The following is a 22,113-nucleotide window of genomic DNA, read 5'->3' as shown; positions in this document are numbered from 1 at the left end:
CCTTCACTAAATCCCTTCATTAGATTTTAAATTCTACAAGAACTCTCAGTCCTTGTAGCCCCAGTACCTAAGACAATGTCTAGCACATTGTCAACACTTAATGGCTGGTTATTGATTGACTAAACAGTCAGAAATGGTCTTCCCTTCCTCAAATTATCCTTAAAGGTAGTACAAGAGAAAGGAAAGAACAATAAATTTGAAACTGAACATACTGTATTCAAATATTGATTCATTAACCAACTACTTATGCAATCTTGAATAAGTTATTTCAATTCTCTGAACCTGAACTACTTCACCTGTAAATAAAGAGTTTAGACTCAATGATCTCTGTGTTCCTATCCCAAATCTCATGATCTTAGCTTAAGGTAACCTCACATTCAATATTGGCTTTACATCTCTTAGGCATTTATATTCTATTTTGGGATACACCTTTTTTCTCTATGTCACAGGCTGGATTGCATTTGGGAAAATGTGGAACATTTAAAAGAGCAAAGTTAGCATTTCTTTATACTTATCTTAAAAGTCATGAATGGACTATTTCTTTCTTTATACTCTTTTAATCTGTGAATAGATAACTTAAGGTATGATCCATTCATGGTTTCATATTCTTATCAAGCTGTTAAGGCAGCTACTCAAAGTCTAAAAGATTTAAAGCTTTTTCACCATTGTATGCTACCTTGTAGTGTCAAGTAATCAAGGGTGGGTTACTTGATCAAATGGTATTTTTCATACCCCAACATCTTTACATAGCCATGAGAAAATAAAGATAAAAATAAAATAAATTAAAAAAATAAAAAGAGCAAAATCCACCAATTTGACAAAGTACTAAAGACATTATGGTGCTACATCCTAATAGATAGTAAGGTCTTTGAGGACCTGTATCATGAGGTATTAATTTTTTTGTACCTTTTTTATCTCTCTCACTGACCAGGATATCTTAAACACAGGAGACACTCAATATATAATAGTTTTGATTGAATGTGAGAATGAACTGACATTTATTTCTCTGAAATTTTCCCACAATTTTTTCCATATGTATTTCAAAATTCTATTAATAGATTGTGTTGTCCAGGAATGCAGGGACAACCCTCTTCTTTTATCCCAAATAGATCATTAAGTTATTGAGGGTCTTTGAATAAGTCACTTTTATAAGAACAATGAATCATAGGACTTGTTAGTTATGAACTTAGATGTTATTCAGTTCAAACTCCTTATTTAGTATGTGAGAAAACTGAAGACTAGAGATATTAAATGGCTTATTCGTTGACTGCAATTTTTAGTTATTTTGAAAAAAAATCAAAATATGGATTACTCAACTCCATTCCCAACATTAATTGAGGAAAAATAGAATTGATATGAACAATGTATTGAAGATTTGAACACTGTGAATATGAACAACAACAAAAAAATGTATTTGGTGTCTCTGGGCTTCAGTTTGTTCATTGAGAAAATATAGAGTAAATGTTTATTGAATTTGATTAATTTAAAGCATTTTTTTAAAAAAGGAAACTGTACCAAATATTTTCCAAGGTTAATTTCTGCTTAAACAATCTAAGTTTGTGTCCTAGCATTTTGTGTTCAAATGATCATTTTCATCCTAACAAACTAGAGACTAAGGATATTAAAGGTAAGGTTAAAAAAATAGATTGAAAGAAATGAAATGACTTTGCAAATTCAATGTTCTTTAAATTAGTCTATGTGTCTCTGTCAAAGGGTAGATTGCTTTCAAATAGTCTGTCAAGAAATATTTAATAAACAACTATTCTAAGGAGAAAAAAAACATTCCTTAATTACTGAATGTTAATGAGATAGATAGATAGAGAGAGAGAGAGAGTGTGTGTGTAGTGTGTGTGTGTGTGTGTCAGAGACAGAGACAGAGAGAGTGAGACAGAAAGAGAAAGAGAGGAAAGAATACTAAAAATAAAAAAAGAATATCTTTAGGGCTTGAATCTTAATTCTCCTATTTATTTCCTTTTAATCTTTGAAAATTCATTCCTAGATCTTAGGATCTTCATTTATGGTCATGGACTATATTATATGCCTCATAGTTATGTGTTTGTCTAAGAAGAATTACCAATTTCTTCATTTATAATAACCAGGAGTTATCACCATTAGGGACAAATCAAGACATAATCAGTAAATCTTTTTTATGGAATGATAAACGGCTTATTAATTCTTTTACTGCTTCCTATTATATGACAGTTGCTAGTTTCCATACTTGTATATAAAATATCCAATGTGTGTATATATAAATATAAATATATACATATGAATATACAATGCATATATAAGAATATATAAATTTCAAAAGACAATGTTTACATAAATGTGAATATATATAACATATATACACACACAAGCACAAAACACACATGCATGCTATTATTCAGTTAGTTTTTTTATGTCACTATCTTTTTCTTTCACTACAAATAGATGGCTTCTTAGTCAGCTGTTTAGATACCTAGATAAGTAGGTAGCTAGGTAGTAGAAAGGCAGATTTGCATAGATAGATAGATAAATAAATAGACTGACCACCCAACAGACAGACATAAAGACAGACAGATGAGAAGAAATTTTGCTTCAAATACTACCTATGTGATTCTGGAAAATTTCTCTAACCTTTCTTGCTTTCTGTTTCCTCATTTGTAAATAAGAATATAATTTATTTCACAGGGCTGTTGTGAACCTTAAATGAGTTAATATATGTGAATCATTTCGAAAACATTTAAAAATGTTAGCTTTTGTTATAGCTATATAGATCCTATAATGATGTACCATCTAATTTTTTTTTTATTTCTAGTTGTGCATAGTCATAAAGAGGAGACGACCACTTTTCCTAGTGCTTTTGGGATCACTGTTTCTGATATATATGAAACTATATGAGAATGACATCACATATTTGAATGAGATTTTGAGACTCACCAATCATCACTACGAGAAATGACATAGCTGATATTGCTTTTGTGAGTATTTTTTTTTTCTCATAAACAACATGGGTAAGAAAGTTGCTTAGTTTTTGGGGTGTAGAACCAATTGATGATTTATATTCTCAGTTGCTTTTAGATGAACTCTAACATATATCCAGTTCCCTGGGTCCTAGGCATTAAATGCATCATCAGGATGCTCATCCAAGACACACAACATATTATATTCTCAGTTTTTGGAGACTATTGGGTTAACATGTATTTCTGTGTATCCCTCCAACTAATCTAAGCTTATTCTATAAAGTTCTATTCCTGCATCTCTTCTGTCTAATTAGAGCACATATTGGTTTGTACATAAGGCTAACACATCTATAAAAAGAGAGATATAAATTAAATAATCTCTAAGGTTTACTTCAAGCTCTATAATCTTATTAGCCTAGGGAAAAGTATTAGATACTTAAAGAAGAAAACATAGACCATTACCAGCAGTAAAAATAGAAGTACTGAAAAGCACCACTAGAGGGCAGTAGGCACAAGATGCTGTCAGCAAAGATAACACAATGTCCTCACCTTGGAGGTTGTCTCATATCATCCTTTCTCTCTCCTCCCTCTTCCCCCAATCATAGGGCATTCTAACCAAAGGGAGTTAGAGAGGGAAAGAAGCCAGTGGTACCAGTGATCCTGTGGCCCTGAAGTTGAATGTCATAATAAACATTTTTCTGACCACATCTACTGTGGTCAATTGGGAAGATCAGGGAGCAGGAAGAGGTGGGATACTAGGAACACAGGAGCTTCCCTGAGAGCCAATAAGGTTATGAATCCATATTTTGGGTGGCCCTGTGACCTGAGGATGTTGCCCTCCTGGAGAAACTCCTCCTTCTATTTGACTTTTAAAAATATTCTAGAGCTTAATCTTGCTTACCATATGGATCCTATATGGCACAGCTATGTGTTTATTTCCATAGACATCTTGTGGAACATGACTAAAGTTTATTGGGGAAAATAAGAATACCACTGAAAACATGATTATTTTTCTACTGAATGATTTGTCCTGCTGGTTTATTTCTAACACTTTGCTTTTGCAAAAATAGGATGTTATAGCAAGAAGACACCTTATAGTTGTAGACATAGAATTGGAAAGTTTCATTTGGAAAATTATGTGGAAGACACATTGAGGTCAAACTCTGAATTAATTCCATCACTATTTTCTAGTAGGAAAGAAATGGAAGATTTGAAGATTTCAGGACTTCTCTAAAGTCCTTGTTATTTACCTTATTTGAAGGAGGACAGCCCTCATGTGATGACTATTATTTTTCCTCAATAGCATGAAGATGTACTCAATCAAGGGACCACTAGGTGATATAATAGATAGAACACTGGACCTGGAGCCAGGAAAATGTGAGTTCAGATTTGATCTCCAATATTTTCTGTGTGTTCCTGGACAAGTCACTTAACTTTGCCTCATTTTCTTCATCTGTAATGTAATCTGGAGAAGGAAGTGGCATACCATTCTGATATCGTTACCAAGAAAATCCCAAATGGAATCATGAAAAGTTGGACACATCTAAAAAATGATTGAAAATACTGCTTCAAAATAAGAATTCTGAAACCTCAATCTATCTGAGATCAAAACAGGATTAAGAAATGCTGTACCTCATAAACCAAGTTCAATTACTGGGTCTATAAATTTCTGACAGAAAACTTTCCACAAAATGTCCTCAAAGGGTATCAATCTTTTCCTTTTAAAGTTTATTTTCTTAGTCATGGAGAAAAAATAATCTTGAGTAGCTCCAAAATGATCTTTTGTACAACTAACTCACATATATAGAAAATAAAAAAGAATGTTGCTTACAAAAAAATTAGAAAAAGAGTAGATTGGATAGGGCAAATATTACTTCTGTTTAAAGTAAGTTTTAATATATACACATGGATAAATACACATCATAGGTATATTAGGATTAGGAATTTCCCTGAAACTGGTATTTTTCAACTTAACTGAATTTGGGGAATTTTAGTTCCAATCATAGAGGGGTGTTTTCTTCTCTCCTTTGAGATGGAAAGAAGAGGGATATTCCCGATTTCTAGAGGAGCAAGTGTGGTGACAATAGAATAATGACAGATACACACAGGTGCAGGAAAAGGAGATGTTGAAGGGAGGAAGATACAGAAAGAGAGGAAAGACATATACTTAGAGGCAGATCCAGAAAAAGACAGCAACCAAGATAGACAAAGAGTGACATAGAAACTCAGAGAAAAACATAGAGACAGACATATAGAGATAGAGGCTAAGAGAGGTAGGGATTGAAATAGAGATAGATGAAGAGGCAAAAAGACACATGGGAGTCTTCTTTGGACTTTGTCAGAGACAAGGACAGTTAGAGAGAACAAAGAGAAATAGAGTTAGAGACACATGGAGAGAAAAATAGACAAAGAAGCAAAATTAATTTAACTATTCAAACTTCAAAACCAGACACTGAACATTCCAGGTGTGGCAAAAATAGTCAAATTGTTCAATTGTTAGAGAAAAAAGAATCTCTAATGAGTGTGACTGGAATGTACTAGCTTTGTTGTAGGTTGTTATTCTGAGATCAGGGAGAAAACAGGAAAATTTCGACAACCTCTATATTTTCCTTTTTTGCTGAGGCTTCGATGCATTTTTAGCCAACTTCTCTCCTTAAATTGTTCTTAATTCCCAAATTATTACATATAAAACTATGATTGAACATAACCTCTTTTCAATTCAGGTCTATTAAGTGATTGTTTATGATGTAATGGTATTGGAGAAAGCCAGGTAATAACTTAGAATCTACAAAACTAAATAGGACAGAGCTTTGTACCTTAGTTCAAACTGCTGTGTTCTCCCCAACTCTTCACCTCAACCAAGGACTAATCTTAATAAAAAAAATTCTCATGATTTTGATTATATCAATAACTTGAATAACTTCCTAAATAGCAGAAAAAAGTATCTGGTTTGAGGACATTTATACCTAGGCTATCAAATTCTGAGTAAGCATGAATCTCATGGCCTAGGATGACCATGTGACTTTGCAGGTGAGAGTACATAAGAGGACTAGAATAAGAGAAGTAGGAGAAGAGAACATATGGCATTATAAAAATTACCAGATAGTGCAGGAAAACCACCCAACTTTTAACTTTTAGAAGCTAATCTCTCACCTATATATCCAACTTTGAGAGTACATTCTGGTAATCACACACACACACACACACACACACAAACACACAGACACACAGACACACAGACACACACACACACACACACACACAGACAAAGAGCCAAACATAGAACAAATGCAGAATTTTTCTTGCTGCCTTTTTTAGATTCTTGCTTTGAGAGGCATGGTCTTGCTTTTATTCTATGACATGGAGAGAATATGTTCTATTTATGTTTCTTTTTGTAGGTATCCCTTTGACTATGCATTACTTTTAGAATTTTTAAAAGTAAGTTACTCAAGCAAAAATTTGCAATCCAGTGCATTCTGTAGAAGAATGGTTCATTTGAACAAGTCAAATTTAATACAACTTGTATTGTTCCCAATTTTACTCTAAGACACTGTATTTCTCAATAATTTATTTTCCTGTTTACAATGAAAGTTCTTTCAGAGAATGAGTCATTGGGTACATTTTACCTGGGTAAATGATTGCCAAAACTAACAAGTCCAAAGTTCTCAAGATTTCAAGTACTTGTATAAAAGTATGTATATATGCACAAAATTATACAATTAAGTATTCTGATATAAAATAGTAGAATAGAAATTCTTTAAAAGCATATCTCACCAGTTAGATTCTGTAAAATATAGGATATCAGCTTTGCTTTCAAGAGGTTCCTAGAAACCATTTTGCTCAATATTATAATTTTATAGATGGGCAAATTGACATCTAGAGAAGAAAACTGATTTTCTTCACATTACACTGTGCAGCTAGACCTAGATTAAAATCTAGTTCTTGGCTCTTCTGACTACATTTCCTCTTCTCAATTAGATTGGGAACTCTTTGAGACCCTGAGATCCCATGTTATATATTTTTTAAATTCTTACTTGGTATCTAAAAGAGGAATTTGCACATAATAGGCCTTGTTCTGTAAATAATCATTAGTATTTTTTCCTCTTTGTACTTGAATTTGAATTAGTGAAAATGAGTCTTATTGACTCCAGGTCTGGCATTCTATCTATTCACTGTGCCACTTAGCTGCCCAGAATCCAAGGATAATTTAGCGGTTTTACAGATGGGGCATGAAAGGCTGAGAATTGAATATGGTCATGTTATAATCAAATATGTCCATCTTGAATTGGAACTCATATGTTCTGACTCCAATGCACTGTTTATGTCAATTCACATTGTAGTCTTGGGAAAATGTAGCTGGATTCTCTGATTCTATGTTAGTCCTGGAGTGGTCTCATGAAAATTGTGATAAGGAACATTCCTTTGCTTCTTCCATGATATGCAGGCTACTTTTCTACTCTCTTAAGGCCAGTTATTTCCTAGAATTTCTCACTTCCTAAGTCTAGCCAAGAAAGATAACTGCCTCCAGGAATTTGGCAAATTTTAGTTCAAAGTTAAACCAAGTGGAAAGCATAAATATGAATAGTTATTCTTGACACTTTCAAAAATTAAAAAAACATCCTTGATCATAGTATTTTTCTATGACCCAGAATCCATGGTGTTTAAAACAGATGGGAAAAAGTGGGAGTCATATTATGAATAATCTTCAATGTCTCACTGAGGAGATCCTATTTATCCCAGAAGTTTATAAGCTCGTAGATTTAGAGCTGGGAGGAATCTATGAGGTCAAACTGTCCAAACTTTTTATTTAACTGATAAGAAAAACCAAGACCCTAAGGGTTAAGTCAGTTGCATGAGACAAAGGAAGTGAGGAACTAGAGAAGCAAATGGTGGTGCCTATTGGGGGAACTACATCAAGTCTGTCTTATGCCTCATTTCTGGAGTTAGTTCAGTTCCCTTTCTTTTCAATTATGTCTAGTCTAGGTTCTGTTTTGTGATAAAACTTTACCTAATTGCAGGAATTGGAAGGAAATCTTATTTCATTGTTTCAAACTAGTGTATATTGAAAGCTAGACAACCTCTACTTGCTGCTTAGAGACCTTTAATTAAGAACCTAGCTATGCTAATCATAAACCCTTTCAAATCCTAATATTGATGAAAGGAGTTTTCTCTTGTACAAATGTACAAGAGAAATGTACATCTCAAGCAGCCTATATATCTTATCTGAAAACTGGCCTCATATCATTAAATTAGTTATAGTTTCCATATTCCTTTGATTGTTCACAGACACTTGTGGGTAGTTGTTCATCTCTTTTTCTGAATTCTGGGAATTTTACTTGTTGCTCTCTCCTTTCCAACTTGGAAAGTGCCTAATCTTTCAATTAACTAAGTTTGTATTGCTTTCTTTTAATTAATTGGTCTTATTTGATTAATTGTTTTTAATGTATAAAAGTTTGTATCTCCCTGTTTTGGACTCCAGGCCTCTGCTGAGGCAGTCTGGACTTGGTTTATTAGATGTTTACCTTAAATTGTTTAATAAATATCAATGCTCAGAAGATTGAATCTTTGTTTTCTCAGTCATTTAATCTTTCACCTGCTACAAAAGTCATACAGGTAAATAATTGGTAGATCTCTAATCTGACCCTAGGTAGTCCAAGTAGTCATCGTGTTTCCAACTTCAAAGTTTTCTTTCCACTCTATAGAACAATAGGAAACAAGTGAAGAAAGGGGAGGTTTATAACCAGACATTAGGAATTTGATTCTGAAAGGTATACATAGCATAAACTGGAAGGAAATAAAAACCAGAGATAATATTAGGAGATTGCAATTGACAAATCAGTGACATAGTTGATAGAGCATTGGTCCTGGAGTCAGGAAGATCTAAATTCAAATCTAGTCTCAGATACTAGCTAAGTGAACTTGAGTGAATCACTTAATCTCTTTTCCCATTAAGTGGAAAAGGAAATCTAAACCACCACAATACCTTTGCAATGAAAACACCATGGGATCACAAAGAGTCAGACACAAGGAATGACTAAAAAGCTGCAATAGGTCTGACAATAGGTCATAATTTTATAAGGAAAAGTAGTAATACTTTATGGAGAGAATAGGAAGAATAAGACAAATATGGAGGTAGATATTGTAGATGAGAGGGAAGAATTAAGGATGATACCAAGGTCATGAACATGGGTAACAGGTAGAATGGTTTTACTCTCAGGAGAAAAAAGGTTTTTTTTTTTTTTTTTAAGAAAATGAGCAGGTTTCCTAGAAAGATTATGTGATTTAAAATGTTTATAGTGGTTTTGACATACTTAAGGATCGTCTAGGAAATCGTGGTTGTTGTGGTAACACAGATTAGAAGAATGAATATTATTTTTTCTTCATTTTCAAAGTGGATCGATGACATTGTAGGTTGATGTCTTGACTTTTGCATGAATTGTATTTAAGTGAGGTAGAATTGCATAAAGTCATTGACCTTTCAGAGTCATCGAATTCCAGTGGCAAGGCAAAACTCAGGAATACTGATGAAGGCCAAGGAGGCAGTGAATGACCTTGGCATTTTTCATATCTGATCAAGATCTAAGCCCTCCATAAATCCTGCTTCAGTCACATTCATGGCCATTGGAAAAATTGTTCTCATCCATGTTGTCAACTATCCAGCATTAAAGTTACTACTTTCTCTTTTTTTGCAAGGCAATGGGATTAAGTGACTTGCTCAATTCATACAATTAGTTAAATATCAAGTGGCTGAGTCTAGATTTGAATTTGGAACCTTTTGACTTCAGGGCTGGTGCTACCACTGATAAAGAGGTTTTGAATGCCATTAGGCTCCTTTCAAGTGTCAAAGCATATGGTGCTGATACTATTCCATCTGTGGTATACAGAATGGGGAGTCCAATGCTCATTCAAAAACTGACTGAAATTTTCCAGGTGATAAGGAATGAAGAGGGTACCCCTAAGAATTCAAGGATACCTCCATTGTCTATCTCTATAAAGATAACAGGAATAGATTATCCTGTGACAATCACAGGAGTATTTCTCTTTTAGTCATTGCTGATAAGATTATTGATTGGGTCCTTCTCAATAGCTTGATCCTTCACCTGGAAGATAGTCACCTCCCTGAGAGCCAGTGTGGCTTCAGAAAGGGCTGAGGAGCAGGCAATATGGTGTTTGCTGTCCAACAATTCCAGGAAAAATGACTAGAAGTTTTAGAGGTCTAAAAATGGCCTTTGATACCATCAGTAATGAGGGTTTATGGAAAATTATGTCAAAATTTGATTGCCTGGAGGAATTCATCTTTATTGTACATCAATTTCATGATGGCATGCCCAGGTTCAGGATAGTGGACAATGCTCTTGAGATTTCCCAGTCACAAATGGAGTGAAACAAGAATGTGTCATTGCTCCCATGTTATCAAATGCCTTCACTGAGGGTTAATATGATCTCAAATTTAGCTACTGTACTGATGGAAAAATTCTTCTACTTGAACAGACTAGAAGCCAAAACCAAAGTGTAGGAGTGTTGGTGCATGATATTTTGTGTGCAGATGATTGTGCTCAATGCAGCTTCTGAAGTTGAGATGCAACAAAGTATGGATCGATTCTCTGCTACTTGTACCAATTTTGGTCTAACAATTGGCATCAATAAAACAGAGGTGCTCTCTTAGCCAGCACCACACCATCCATATATCAATTTCAGGGAATGGAGAAATTATGAATTCTGTGAACAAGTTCAGTTACCTTGGCAGTGTCCTTTAAAAGGAAGCACACATTGACAATGAGGTTGACACATGTATTGCCAGAGCTAGCTCTGTACTCAGGAGAAAGTGTGGAAGAGAAAAGATTTCAGACTGACTACCAAACTGAAGGTCTACAGAGCCATTGTGCTGACCTCATTGTTGTATGCCTGTGAAACCTGGACAGTTTACCAGCACCATATCAGGAAATTGAATTGCTTCCATTTAAATTGTCTTAGGAAGATTCTGAAACTCACTTGGTAGGAAAAGATACCAGACACTGAGGTACTTTCTCAAACTAAATTACCTCAAATTCCAAGATTACTACAGAGAGTGCAATTACAATGGCCTGCACAAGTTGTTAGAATGCCAGATGTTCACTTGCCAAAAAACTATTTTATGGAACACTCACACAGGGCAAGCACTCACAGTGGGGTCAAAAAACAGTGATACCAAGATACCCGGAAGGTTTCATTGAAGAACTTTAGAATTGATTGTACAGCATGGGAGAAACTGGAAAAGAACCACTCACCATGGCATGCCCCTTATCAATGAGGGTGCTGCACTCAATAAAGAAGGTAGAATTGCAGCAGCTCACAAAGGAAACATGGCATACATAAGTTTAGAGTACCTACCTAGGTCTTCACATGGACTATTTGTTCCTGAACTTTGATAGAAATTCCAAGTTTGTATTGGTCTGCTCAGCCACAGTAAGACACACTGTAATTTATCTCAAGCATAGTGATGTTGTTTTGGTCTTCTTCAATAATGAAGGGCAAGAACCAATCAGCCAACCAATCTCATCCACCCATTCCACCAAGTAAGACCTTTAAATGCTTAGGGTACATATGCCCTATTTCACAAAAGGGTTTGAGGTCTGTAAATTATCCTCAACCTGGTTTAGCTGATCTGCCAAAGTAGTTTTAGACAATTGTGTCCACTACTCATGTTACTGCTATTAGGAATCACAGGTAAGAATTGGGGGAGAAATGAACATCAGAGGTAGATGAGCAAATTGATAATGAGGGTATCAAGTTCTCATATCAAATGTCCCTGAATATTATATATATATCTGTAATTCTAAGAAAAAAGAGTCCCTGAGGGCTGAGTTGGATAATCTGGCTAAGATATGCCTGAGATAGAAGATGAGGTAGGAAAGAGTTTGAGAAGAAATGGTTAGACAAGTAGAAAAAAATGTTACACAACTTGAGAAAGAAGAAGATACCTGAAGGGATAATCTCACTGAAAGGAACATCAAAGAGTCAAAAAGAGACAGAGACAGAGACAGATAGACAGACACCTACACACACACTGAGAGAAAGAGAGACAGAGAGACAGAGAGATGGAGAGAAATTTAAGTAGTCATATTTAGACTTTAAAAATTAACTTATAGTCCAGGCCAAGATGGTGGAGAAAAGACAGGCAAAGTTCTAAAGTCTCCTGATCTCTTCCCCATCTATCATATGAAAAAAACCTCTTAAAATAAATCCAACCCACAAATCCCAGAAAGAAAAGCCAGGAGAAAGAACATCTACCTCAGGATTTGTCTCCTGCAGCAGCTTTCGCCAAATTAGGGCGGGTGAGTCTGGGCTCAGAGGGAGGATCAGCCCAGGATCAGCCAGATTAACAGCTGAGTTGGAACCTGGAGTCTGCGGGCAGGAGAGCCTGATGTGCTGGATCAGTGGTGGGGCTGGACAAAAGGGGCTTGGGTCCGTGGGGAAGTAGAGGTGCTGGTGTTGGTGCTGTCACCCGGGAGCTTGGGGACCAGGCTGGGGGGAGAGATCTGGTGCAGAAAAGCTGTGGACACCATCCCTGGGATCCTCAGGTCTGGGAAACTCTGAGTCCATGCCTCCATTGCAGTGGGGCCTCTTCCCAAAGAAACAAATGCCAACTACTTCTGCCTCAGGCCCAGGTGTGTGAGCAGAAGAACCAGGCCAGCTGAGGAATGACCTCAGGCAAGGGTAAGCACCACCATTGATTGAAGGCAAAAGAATTCAATAGCTCCAACTTCTCCCTTCATGTAAAGGGAGAAGGCCTCTCAACCAAGGTCACAGACACTCCAGAGAAAGCAACCAGCAACTCCTACTGGCCAGCCAGAGAAACTGGACTCAGTAAAGCATTTAGCGATCACAAGCCCAGGTGAACCAGCCCCCCCCCCCCCCCAACTCAAGGTCTTACCATAATTAAGAAGGGTCAGTGGAAAGGTGGATCCATATAAAAATTCCTGGAAGGGAAAGACCCCAACTCAGAGAGACCTGGAACCTCTGAGGAGAATACAGTCTGGTCTCCAGCACACAAAGACTTCCTTGAAGAAATAAGGAAGGAGGTTAAGAATTTGGGAGAGACAATTAATAACTTGCAACAAGAAAGCACAACATTAGAAAGTACAATTGGACAAACACAAAAGGAAAATAAATCTCTCAGATCATCAACTGGGCAATTACAAAATGAGAATAAATCTCTCAGATCCTCAAATGAGCAAATGTGAAAAGAAATTAATTCTCTCAAAACCTCAATTTGTCAGATGGAAAGCTCTTTCAAAAGTAGAATTGACCAATTGGAAAAGAAGTTGCAAAAGGTTAATGAAAAAAATGCCTCCCCCAAAAAAGAATGGAGTCTACAGAAACTAATGACTCCATGAGACAGAAAGAGTCAGTTAAACAAAATAAAAAAAATAGAATAAATAGAAGCAAATATAAAATACCTCATCAACAAAACCACTGAACTCCAGAACAGATTGAGGAGGGTCAACCTGAAAAATTATAGAATTCCTGAAAATATTGAAGAGAAAAAACAGCTTGGACTTAATATTACAGGATCTAGTGGTGGAAAACTGCCCTGATATCACAGAATCGGAGGGCAAAGTAGTTATTGAAAGAGTACATCGATCCCCACCAGAAAAAGATCTTAAAATGAAAACACCAAGGAATGCTGTGGCCAAACTCCAGAACTATCAGATAAAAGAGAAAATCCTGCAAGCAGCCAGAAAGAAACAATTTAAATATCAAGGATCCACAGTAAGGATCATGCAGGACCAGGCTGCATCAACTTTAAGGGATAGAAGGGCATGGAATGAGATATTTCGAAGAGCAAGGGACCTTGGATTGCAGGCAAGAATCTACTTTCCTGCAAAGCTGAGCCTTCTCTTCCAGGGAAAAAGATGGATATTTAATGAAATGGAAGAATTCCAAAAATTCCTGATGAAAAGACTAGAGCTAAACAGAAAATTTGGACATCAAACAGGAGGTTCAAGAGACACATGAAATGGTATAAAAAAGGGGGGTGGCAAAAGGAAAAAAATGCAATCCTGTAAGTTGAAACTGGCTATATCCCAGCATGGGCGGGGGGGCTAAAAGATTCTGATAAATCTTGAGAAATGTAACTCTAACAGAGAGAATACACCTAGCCAGATATGATGGACAATCACTACCTATCCATGAGATTACTATCTAATGGGATTTAACTGGGCTTTACCCCACTAGGGAGAAAGATGCTAATAACTCTCAGGAATTTTGACTCTATTCAATAGAATATACTGAACTAGAAGGGACAGACACTCAGAATTTTCTATGACTTAGATAGAATGATCTAAAAAAAACACTACCTCCCTAAAAAGTGGGACAGGAAAGAGACGGGAGGAGGGAGCCAATTGAATGGGGTAAATCTCATTATACTAAGAGGTACAAAAAACCTATGGTAATAGTGGGGAAGAGGGAGAAACACCTGAGTCTTCTTCTCATCAGACTTGGCTTAAAGTCAACCTACACATACTCAGTTAACTTATAAAACATCTAACCTTTCGAGTATTAAAAGGGGAAAAGGGGAGGGGGGGATGGAGAAAGGGAAATGGAGTGGGGAAAATAAGGGGAAATAACAAAAGGAAGGGAAGGGAAAAGGGAAAAAGGGAAAGGGGAAAGAAAGGGGAGGGTGTGATTTAGGAGGGAAAACACACAGAAGGGGGTGGTATTCAGAAACAAAAGACTGGGGAATATGGATGAAAGTGGGGAAAGGGCTGAAAATAAAAACAGAGGGAAGATAGCACTGAGGGCAATAAAGAATTAGTAATCATAACTTGAATGTGAATGGGATGAACTCTCTCTTAAAACGTAACCAAATAGCAGAGTGGATTAAAAACCAGAATCCTACAATATGCTGCTTGCAAGAAACTCATTTGAAGTGCAGAGACACATATAGAATAAAGGTAAAAGGTTGGAGCAAAATATATTTTGCTTCAGCTGAAGTAAAAAAAGCAGGGGTAGCAATCCTTATCTCACACAATGAAGCAGCAAAAATAGATAGCATTAAAAGAGATAAAGAAGGAACCTTTATCCTCCTAAAAGGTACCATAGACAATAAAGTCATTTCAATATTGAATATATATGCACCCAGTGGGACAGCATGCAAATTCCTAGAGGAGAAGCTGAAAGAACAACAGGAAGACATAGACAGCAAAACAGTACTAGTGGGAGAACTCAGCCTCTCGCTATCACATCTAGATAAATCGAATCATAAAACAAACAAGAAAGAAATTAGGGAGGTAAATAGATTGTTAGAAAAATTAGATATGGTAGACTTATGGAGGAACCTGAATGTGGATAGAAAGGAATATACCCTTTTCTCTGCAGTACATGGAACTTATAAAAATATTGACCATGTACTAGGACATAAAAACCTAACGATCAACTGCAGAAAGGCAGAAATAGTGAATACTTCTTTCTCAGATCACAATGCAATAAAAGTCATATGCAACACTGGGCCAAAGAGATATAGACCCAGAACAAATTGGAAACTGAATAACCTCATTTTAAAAAATGAGTGGACCAAAAAACAAATTATAGAAAGAATTAACCATTTTATATTAGATAATGATAATAATTAAACAACATACCAAAACCTATGGGATTCATTCAAAGCGACTCTCAGGGGATATAGTATAGCTCTAAATGCTTATATGAATCAATTGGAGAAAGAGGAAATCAATGAAATAAGCATGCAACTAAAAAAATTAGAGAAAGAACAAATCAAAAATCCTCATTTAAATACCAAATTAGAAATTCTAAAAATTAAAGGAGAAATTAATAAAATCGAAAGCAAAAACTATTGAATTAATAAATAAAACAAAAAGTTTGTATTATGAAAAAAACAAATAAAATTGATAAACCTCTGGTCAAATTGATTAAAAAAAGAAAGAAGAAAACCAACTTTCTAGTATCATAAATGAAAAAGGTGAACTCACCACCAATGAGGAGGAAATTAAAGTAATAATTCGAAATTATTTTGCCCAACTCTATGCCAATAAATTTGAAAATCTAAGTGAAATGGATGAATATTTTCAGAAATATAAGTTTCCCAGGTTAAATGAAGAAGAGATTAAATACCTAAACAACCCTATCTCAGAAAAAGAAATTCAACAAGCCATTATTGAACTCCCTAAAAAAAAATCTCCAGGGCCTGATGGATTCACAAGTGAATTCTACCAAATATTTAAGGAACAATTGGTTCCAATCCTATATAATCTCTTTGAAAAAATAGGGAAAGATGGAACTCTGCCTAACTCTTTCTATGAAAACAATATGGTATTGTTACCTATACCAGGAAGAGTTAAAACAGAGAAAGAAAATTATAGATCCATTTCCCTGATGAATATAGATGCTAAAATCCTAAAGAAAACCTTAGCAAAATGATTACAAGTTATCACTAGGATAATACATTATGATGAAGTAGGATTTATTGCAGGAATGCAGGGTTGGTTCAATATTAGGAAAACTGTTAGTATACTCAATTATATCAACAACAAAACTATCAGAAATCATATGACCATATCAATAAATGCTGAAAAAGCTTTTGACAAAATACAGCATCCATTTCTATTAAAAATACTAGAGAGTGTAGGAATAATTATCAGTATCTATCTGAACCCATCAACAAGCATTATATTCAATGGGGAGAGGCTAGAGGCATTCCCAATAAGATCAGGGGTGAAACAAGGGTGTCCCTTATCACCACTACTATTCAATATTGTATTACAAATGTTAGCATCAGCAATTAGAGAAGAAAAAGAAATTGAAGGAATTAGAATTGGGAAGGAAGAGATAAAACTCTCACTCTTTGCAGATGACATGATGTTCTACCTAGAGAATCCCAAGAAAACATCTAAAAAACTACTAGAAACAATTAGAAATTTTAGCCAAGTTGCAGGTTATAAAATAAACCCTCATAAATCCTCAACTTTTCTATATATATCTAGGAAGAAACAGCAGGAAGAGCTAGAAAGAGAAATCCCATTCAAAGTAACCTCAGACAATAGAAAATACTTGGCAGTCTATTTGCCAAGACAGACTCAGAATCTTTTTGAAAACAATTATAAAACACTTCTCACAAAAATTAAATTAGATTTAAATAACTGGGCAAATATCAACTGCTCATGGATAGGTAGAGCTAATATAATAAAAATGACAATTCTACCAAAACTAAACTATCTGTTTAGTGCCCTACCAATTAAAATTCCAAAAAAAATTATTTTAACGAGTTAGAAAAAAGTGTAGGTAAATTCATATGGAGAAATAAAAAGTCAAGAATTGCCAGGAGCTTAATGAAAAAAATTTCAAAAGAATGTGGCTTAGCCCTACCCAATTCAAAATTATATTTTAAAGAATCAGTCCTCAAAACTGTTTGGTATTGGCTAAGAAATAGAGTGGTGGACCAGTGGAATAGACTAGGTGTAAAAGCAGGAGATGATTATAGTAATGTGCTGTTTGATAAACCCAAGTAGTCTGGCCATTGGGATAAAAACTCCCTCTTTGATAAAAATTGCTGGAATAATTGGAAGTTAGTATGGAAGAAACTTAGATTAGGCCAACACCTCACACCCTTTACCAAGATAAGATCCAAATGGCAACAGGACATAGACACAAAAAACCCCCAATGCTATAAGCAAATTAGAAGAACAAGGACTAGTTTATCTGTCAGATCTATGGAAAGGGGAACAGTTTATGACTAAGGAAGACTTGGAGCACATCACCAAAACCAATTCGATGATTTTGATTACATTAAATAAAAAAGCTTTTGCACAGATAAAACCAATGTAACCAAGATCAAAAGAAATGTAGTAAATTGGGAAATAATCTTTACAACTAATGATTCTGACAAAGGACTCATTGGTAAAATATAGAGAACTGAATCATGTTTTTAAAACAAAAAGCCTTCCCCAATTGACAAATGGTCAGAGGATATGCAAAGGCAATTTATAGATGAGGAGATCAAAGTAATCCATAGCCATATGAAAAAATTCTCTAAATCATTAATTATTAGGGAAATGGAAATTAAAGCTTCTCTGAGGTACCACCTCACACTTCTCAGATTGGCCAGTATGACCAGGAAAGATAATGATCATTGTTGGAAAGGATGTGGGAAATCTGGGACACTATTACACTGTTGGTGGAGCTGTGAACTCATCCAACCCTTCTGGAGAGCTATTTGGAACTATGCCGAAAGGACAACAAAAATGTGCATACCCTTTGACCCAGGAATACCACTACTGGGTCTATACCCTGAAGAGATGAGGAAAAAGGGTAAAAACATTACTTGTACAAAAAATGTCTATAGCAGCCTTCTTTGTGGTGGCAAAGAATTGGAAATCCAGTAAATGTCCTTCAGTTGGGGAATGGCTTAGCAAATTGTGGTATATGTATGTCATGGAACACTATTGTTCTATTTAAAACCAGAAGGGATGGGATTTCAGGGAAACCTGGAGGGATTTGCATGAACTGACACTGAGTGAGATGAGCAGAACCAGAAAAACGCTGTACACCCTGACAGAAAAATGGGAGTGATGTTCATCCTTGAAGGACTTGCTCATTCTATCAGTGCAACAATTGGGAACAATTTCGGGCTGTCTGCAAAGGAGAGTACCATCTGTATCCAGATAAGGAGTTGTGGAGTTTGAAGAAAGTGCAAGGACTATTCCCTTTCATTTAGAAAAAAAAACAGATATCATATTGTCTGATCTTGTTACCTCTTAGACTTCTCTTCTCTTTAAGGATATGATTTCTCTCTCATCACATCCAATTTGGATCAAGGTACAACATGGAAAGAAAGTAAAGACTGACAGAGTGCTTTCTGTGTGGGGGGAAAGCAAGATTGGGGAAAAATTGTAAAAATCAAATAATATCTTTAATAAAAATAAATTTAAAAAAAGGAATGGGTCTAACTGGAAAAAAATTAACTTAAAGAAATTGTTTTTTCTTTAGCTTAGAATATGTGTTTTTATATTTATATATACTGCATATTTGAAATGTTCAATGTGTATCAAAGATAAATGAATAAGGATTTAAATAACGAGATCAGTGTGACCTAGAATGGTCAAAGAAAATTTTTGACAAGTCAAACTTAGACTTGAATGCTTCGTTAAATTGCACTTTTACAAGGCTCCGTGAAATATTAAATTTCTCTGTTTTTTAAAATACATAAACAAAGGTATTGAAAATCAGATTTAATATTTTTTCAAAACATGAATAAAGATAGAAATAAAGAGTTAATCAAAATTAACTGATTTTGGGGTAGACGTAGTGCTAAAGAAGGTTCTTATAGGGCATATCAAAGAGGAACTTGAATGAATGATTCATTGAAGAATGTAAACATTTTCCTTTATGTATGGAGTGGAGTGTTGGAACTGATTATTTTTTCTGGAAAGATTGATAAAAATGATGTTTGAAAAAAAGATTAATTTGGCATCAGTAAAGAGAATGACTTCTCTTTTACAATAGGAGGATGAACGGGACCACAATTCATCAATTCATTAATTGCTCTTTTCTGTTGTGTACCTCAGAGTTGGATCTGGAAATGTAGCACATTCACTGTGAAAATGCAGGTACTATGGCATTCATACATGGTAACATATGCATCACTAGGAAATATACTGTCTTTGTACTGTTCCAAATCTGCTACTCTCCAATTGTTTCTTCCTGGGCAAAGTTGGTTTTCCCATATGTGCAACAGCATATAACAACCTAACAGGGGGCCCACAGTGGCAAATCTTATTAGATATAGAAAAATAAATGAAATTGAGTATATTAAAAGGAAGGTTTTCAGCATCATTTAATAGTTTTCAAAACTTGAGCACTCTAGTTTTTAAAATAAAAGCATGGAACAACTTATAAAGCAAGCATGGCATGAGAGCAAGATTGCATGGTTCGAGGGGAAGTGGAAACAATAGTGGCCTACTGTGGAATCAGATATTAAGCAAGATTCACATGGGATGGGACAGATAGCGTGAGAAATAGAAGAATAGAATCTTTCCTTCTATCTTCCTATGGAATATATTTCTTTACTTAAAAGGAAAATCCATTCTTCATGGCGCAGCTAAAAGGTCACCTTGCCTTTAAAACCAGCCAGAGTACCATCACCACAAGTGATCTCTTCTGCCCCTTAAGTTTAGAATGCTAGAACTCAGATTAGAAAATAGAGGTCAACTGCTTAACTGGTATCTGAGTAGAATCTCCCTTAAACCATCTCTGTCATCTCTTAGGTTCCTTACAATTATATGTAAATGCCATTCCTAATTCAGGCATTCTATATTCTAATATGTTGTGTTCTAGATTTCTTCCAGTTCTGACATCCTATGTATTCATGGCATTTAACTGAAAGAATTATCCTCAACAAAGTGTCTCTGATGATTTAGTTATTGCAAGACCTCAGACACCAAAACAGATTGAGATAATGTAAGAAAAGGCAGTTAACCTATCTCTGCTCCTCTCTTAGCTTACTAGTTTATATAGCCAAAGTACATTATATTTTTTCCAAATTTCTCCTCTATTTTCTTGAACTACTCCATATATCACTTTGACTGTAGGAGACTGCTTTTCTTTTCCCCTTGTATTGTAGGTAAGGGACAAGTAGTTCCTTATGCTATCCAGAGATTTTCAGTGTGAAAAGTAGTATTATAAATCTAAGCCAGAAGAAATTGAGTATGGAATCAGGGAGAGTTCGTTTGGCACTAGCACCAGTCAATCCTCAGACGACAAAGTATTTTATTTCTACTATGTAGAGAAGTCATGGGATTATTGGATTATTGGAAGGATTGGTGGAGATTGCTAAATCATAATGTCTTGAACAATGGGAAATGATTACTGAATTTAAATAATGTATATTCCTAAAGAGATTCCTTGAATAGCTATTTCCCTCACTACAAACTGCCAATGGGTCAGACTTTTGACGAGATTTTGTTATCATTAATTCATAGTTTTTATTCATAGCAAGGGACCTTAGAAGTCTTTAAGTAGACTGGCACCCAGCAGAGGACTCTCTTCTATATCAAACTTGAAAAAAATAGCTAAGCAGCCTCTTATTATACCCTTTTAGTGACAGAGTTCATTACCTCATAGAGCAATCTGAAGAACTTTTGGATTGTTCAATTTTTTTTAAAGCTGTATATTATTTTGAGTCGCATAAAGATAAAGTAACATATAGAGAAACAATAATTGACCTTATGAACTCCCGACTCATTTGTAATATTTAACTTTCTTATAACCCTGGGCATTTCCCTCTATGAGACTCTGTTTGTATATCTGTAAAGTACCCTCCATAATTCATAACTCTGTTCCCAGGAAAGTGACCTGTAAATCTCAAAATGCTACATTAATAATTAGCAATTGTAGTGGTAGTAGTAGTGGTAGTATCATTTGTGATGTTTATGGAAAAGAAGATGAATTGAATGTCATCATTCTCCTTTCAGGTGGCAAAGAGCCTGGTTGCTGATTTTATCTTAACAAAGGCAGAACTTACCTCTTTCAGAAGCTGACTTAAATATTACATATTATATGAGAAGAGGAAGTTCTCTTCCAGGAGTTCAAGAATTTCCTCCATTGTTCATCTCTATAAAGGGAAAAAATACAAGTTTTCTAAAGACTACCACAAGAGGGAGAGATCCTTTCTTAGACATTACTAGCAAGCTTCTCACCAGAGCTCATTATTCAACTGGAAAATGGTCCTCTTCCCTAGAGTCAGTGTGACTCCAAAAAGGGCTGTGGAATGGTCAATATGGTGTTTGCTTCCCAACACCTTCAGGAAAGATGCCAGAAACAGAACAGGGATCTATATACAAAATCCTTTGACCTAACCAAAACTTTTGATACAGTCAGTAAAGAGAGATTGTGAAAGATCAATGTGAAATTTGATTGCTCAGGGAAGTTCATCATTATTGTATGCTGGCAAGCTCTCATTCTGTTCCAATCACCAGTGGAGTGAAGCAGGACTTCATCTCTGGTGATTATGCTTTTTAGCATGATGTTTTCCATAATGTTGTCAGAAACCTTCAAGAAAGATGAAAATGGAATCAATATCAGCCATCAAACTGATGACAAGTTTCTCAACTTGAAAAAGCTATTAACCCAAGACCAAAGTGGAAGGAGAGTTGGTGTAGTTGGTGTATGACTT

The 22,113-nt window shown here is 35.4% G+C and overlaps 1 long non-coding RNA gene across 5 annotated transcripts in view; it reads right to left on the bottom strand.

Moving 5' to 3' along the window:
* Window positions 1-2,305: 2,305 nt before the first annotated feature.
* Window positions 2,306-22,113, bottom strand: part of LOC141505678 (uncharacterized) — an 83,631-nt gene continuing 63,823 nt past the window's right edge. For 3 of the 5 annotated variants that reach the window (XR_012473668.1, XR_012473667.1, XR_012473666.1), the window contains 3 exons: window positions 21,463-21,989; window positions 12,859-12,985; window positions 2,306-4,410 (listed from right to left, as the gene is read on the bottom strand). This is a non-coding gene — a long non-coding RNA (uncharacterized LOC141505678). The remainder of the gene's footprint in view (window positions 4,411-12,858; window positions 12,986-21,462; window positions 21,990-22,113) is intronic. The other 2 variants (XR_012473669.1, XR_012473670.1) reach the window with 2 other exon arrangements.

The sequence above is a fragment of the Macrotis lagotis genome, chromosome 1 (genome assembly GCF_037893015.1).
Source record: "Macrotis lagotis isolate mMagLag1 chromosome 1, bilby.v1.9.chrom.fasta, whole genome shotgun sequence".
In the NCBI taxonomy this organism is placed as follows: domain Eukaryota; kingdom Metazoa; phylum Chordata; class Mammalia; order Peramelemorphia; family Peramelidae; genus Macrotis; species Macrotis lagotis.
The sequence above is the reverse complement of the archived record's forward strand: the minus strand, read 5'-3'. Positions and strand labels throughout refer to the sequence as shown.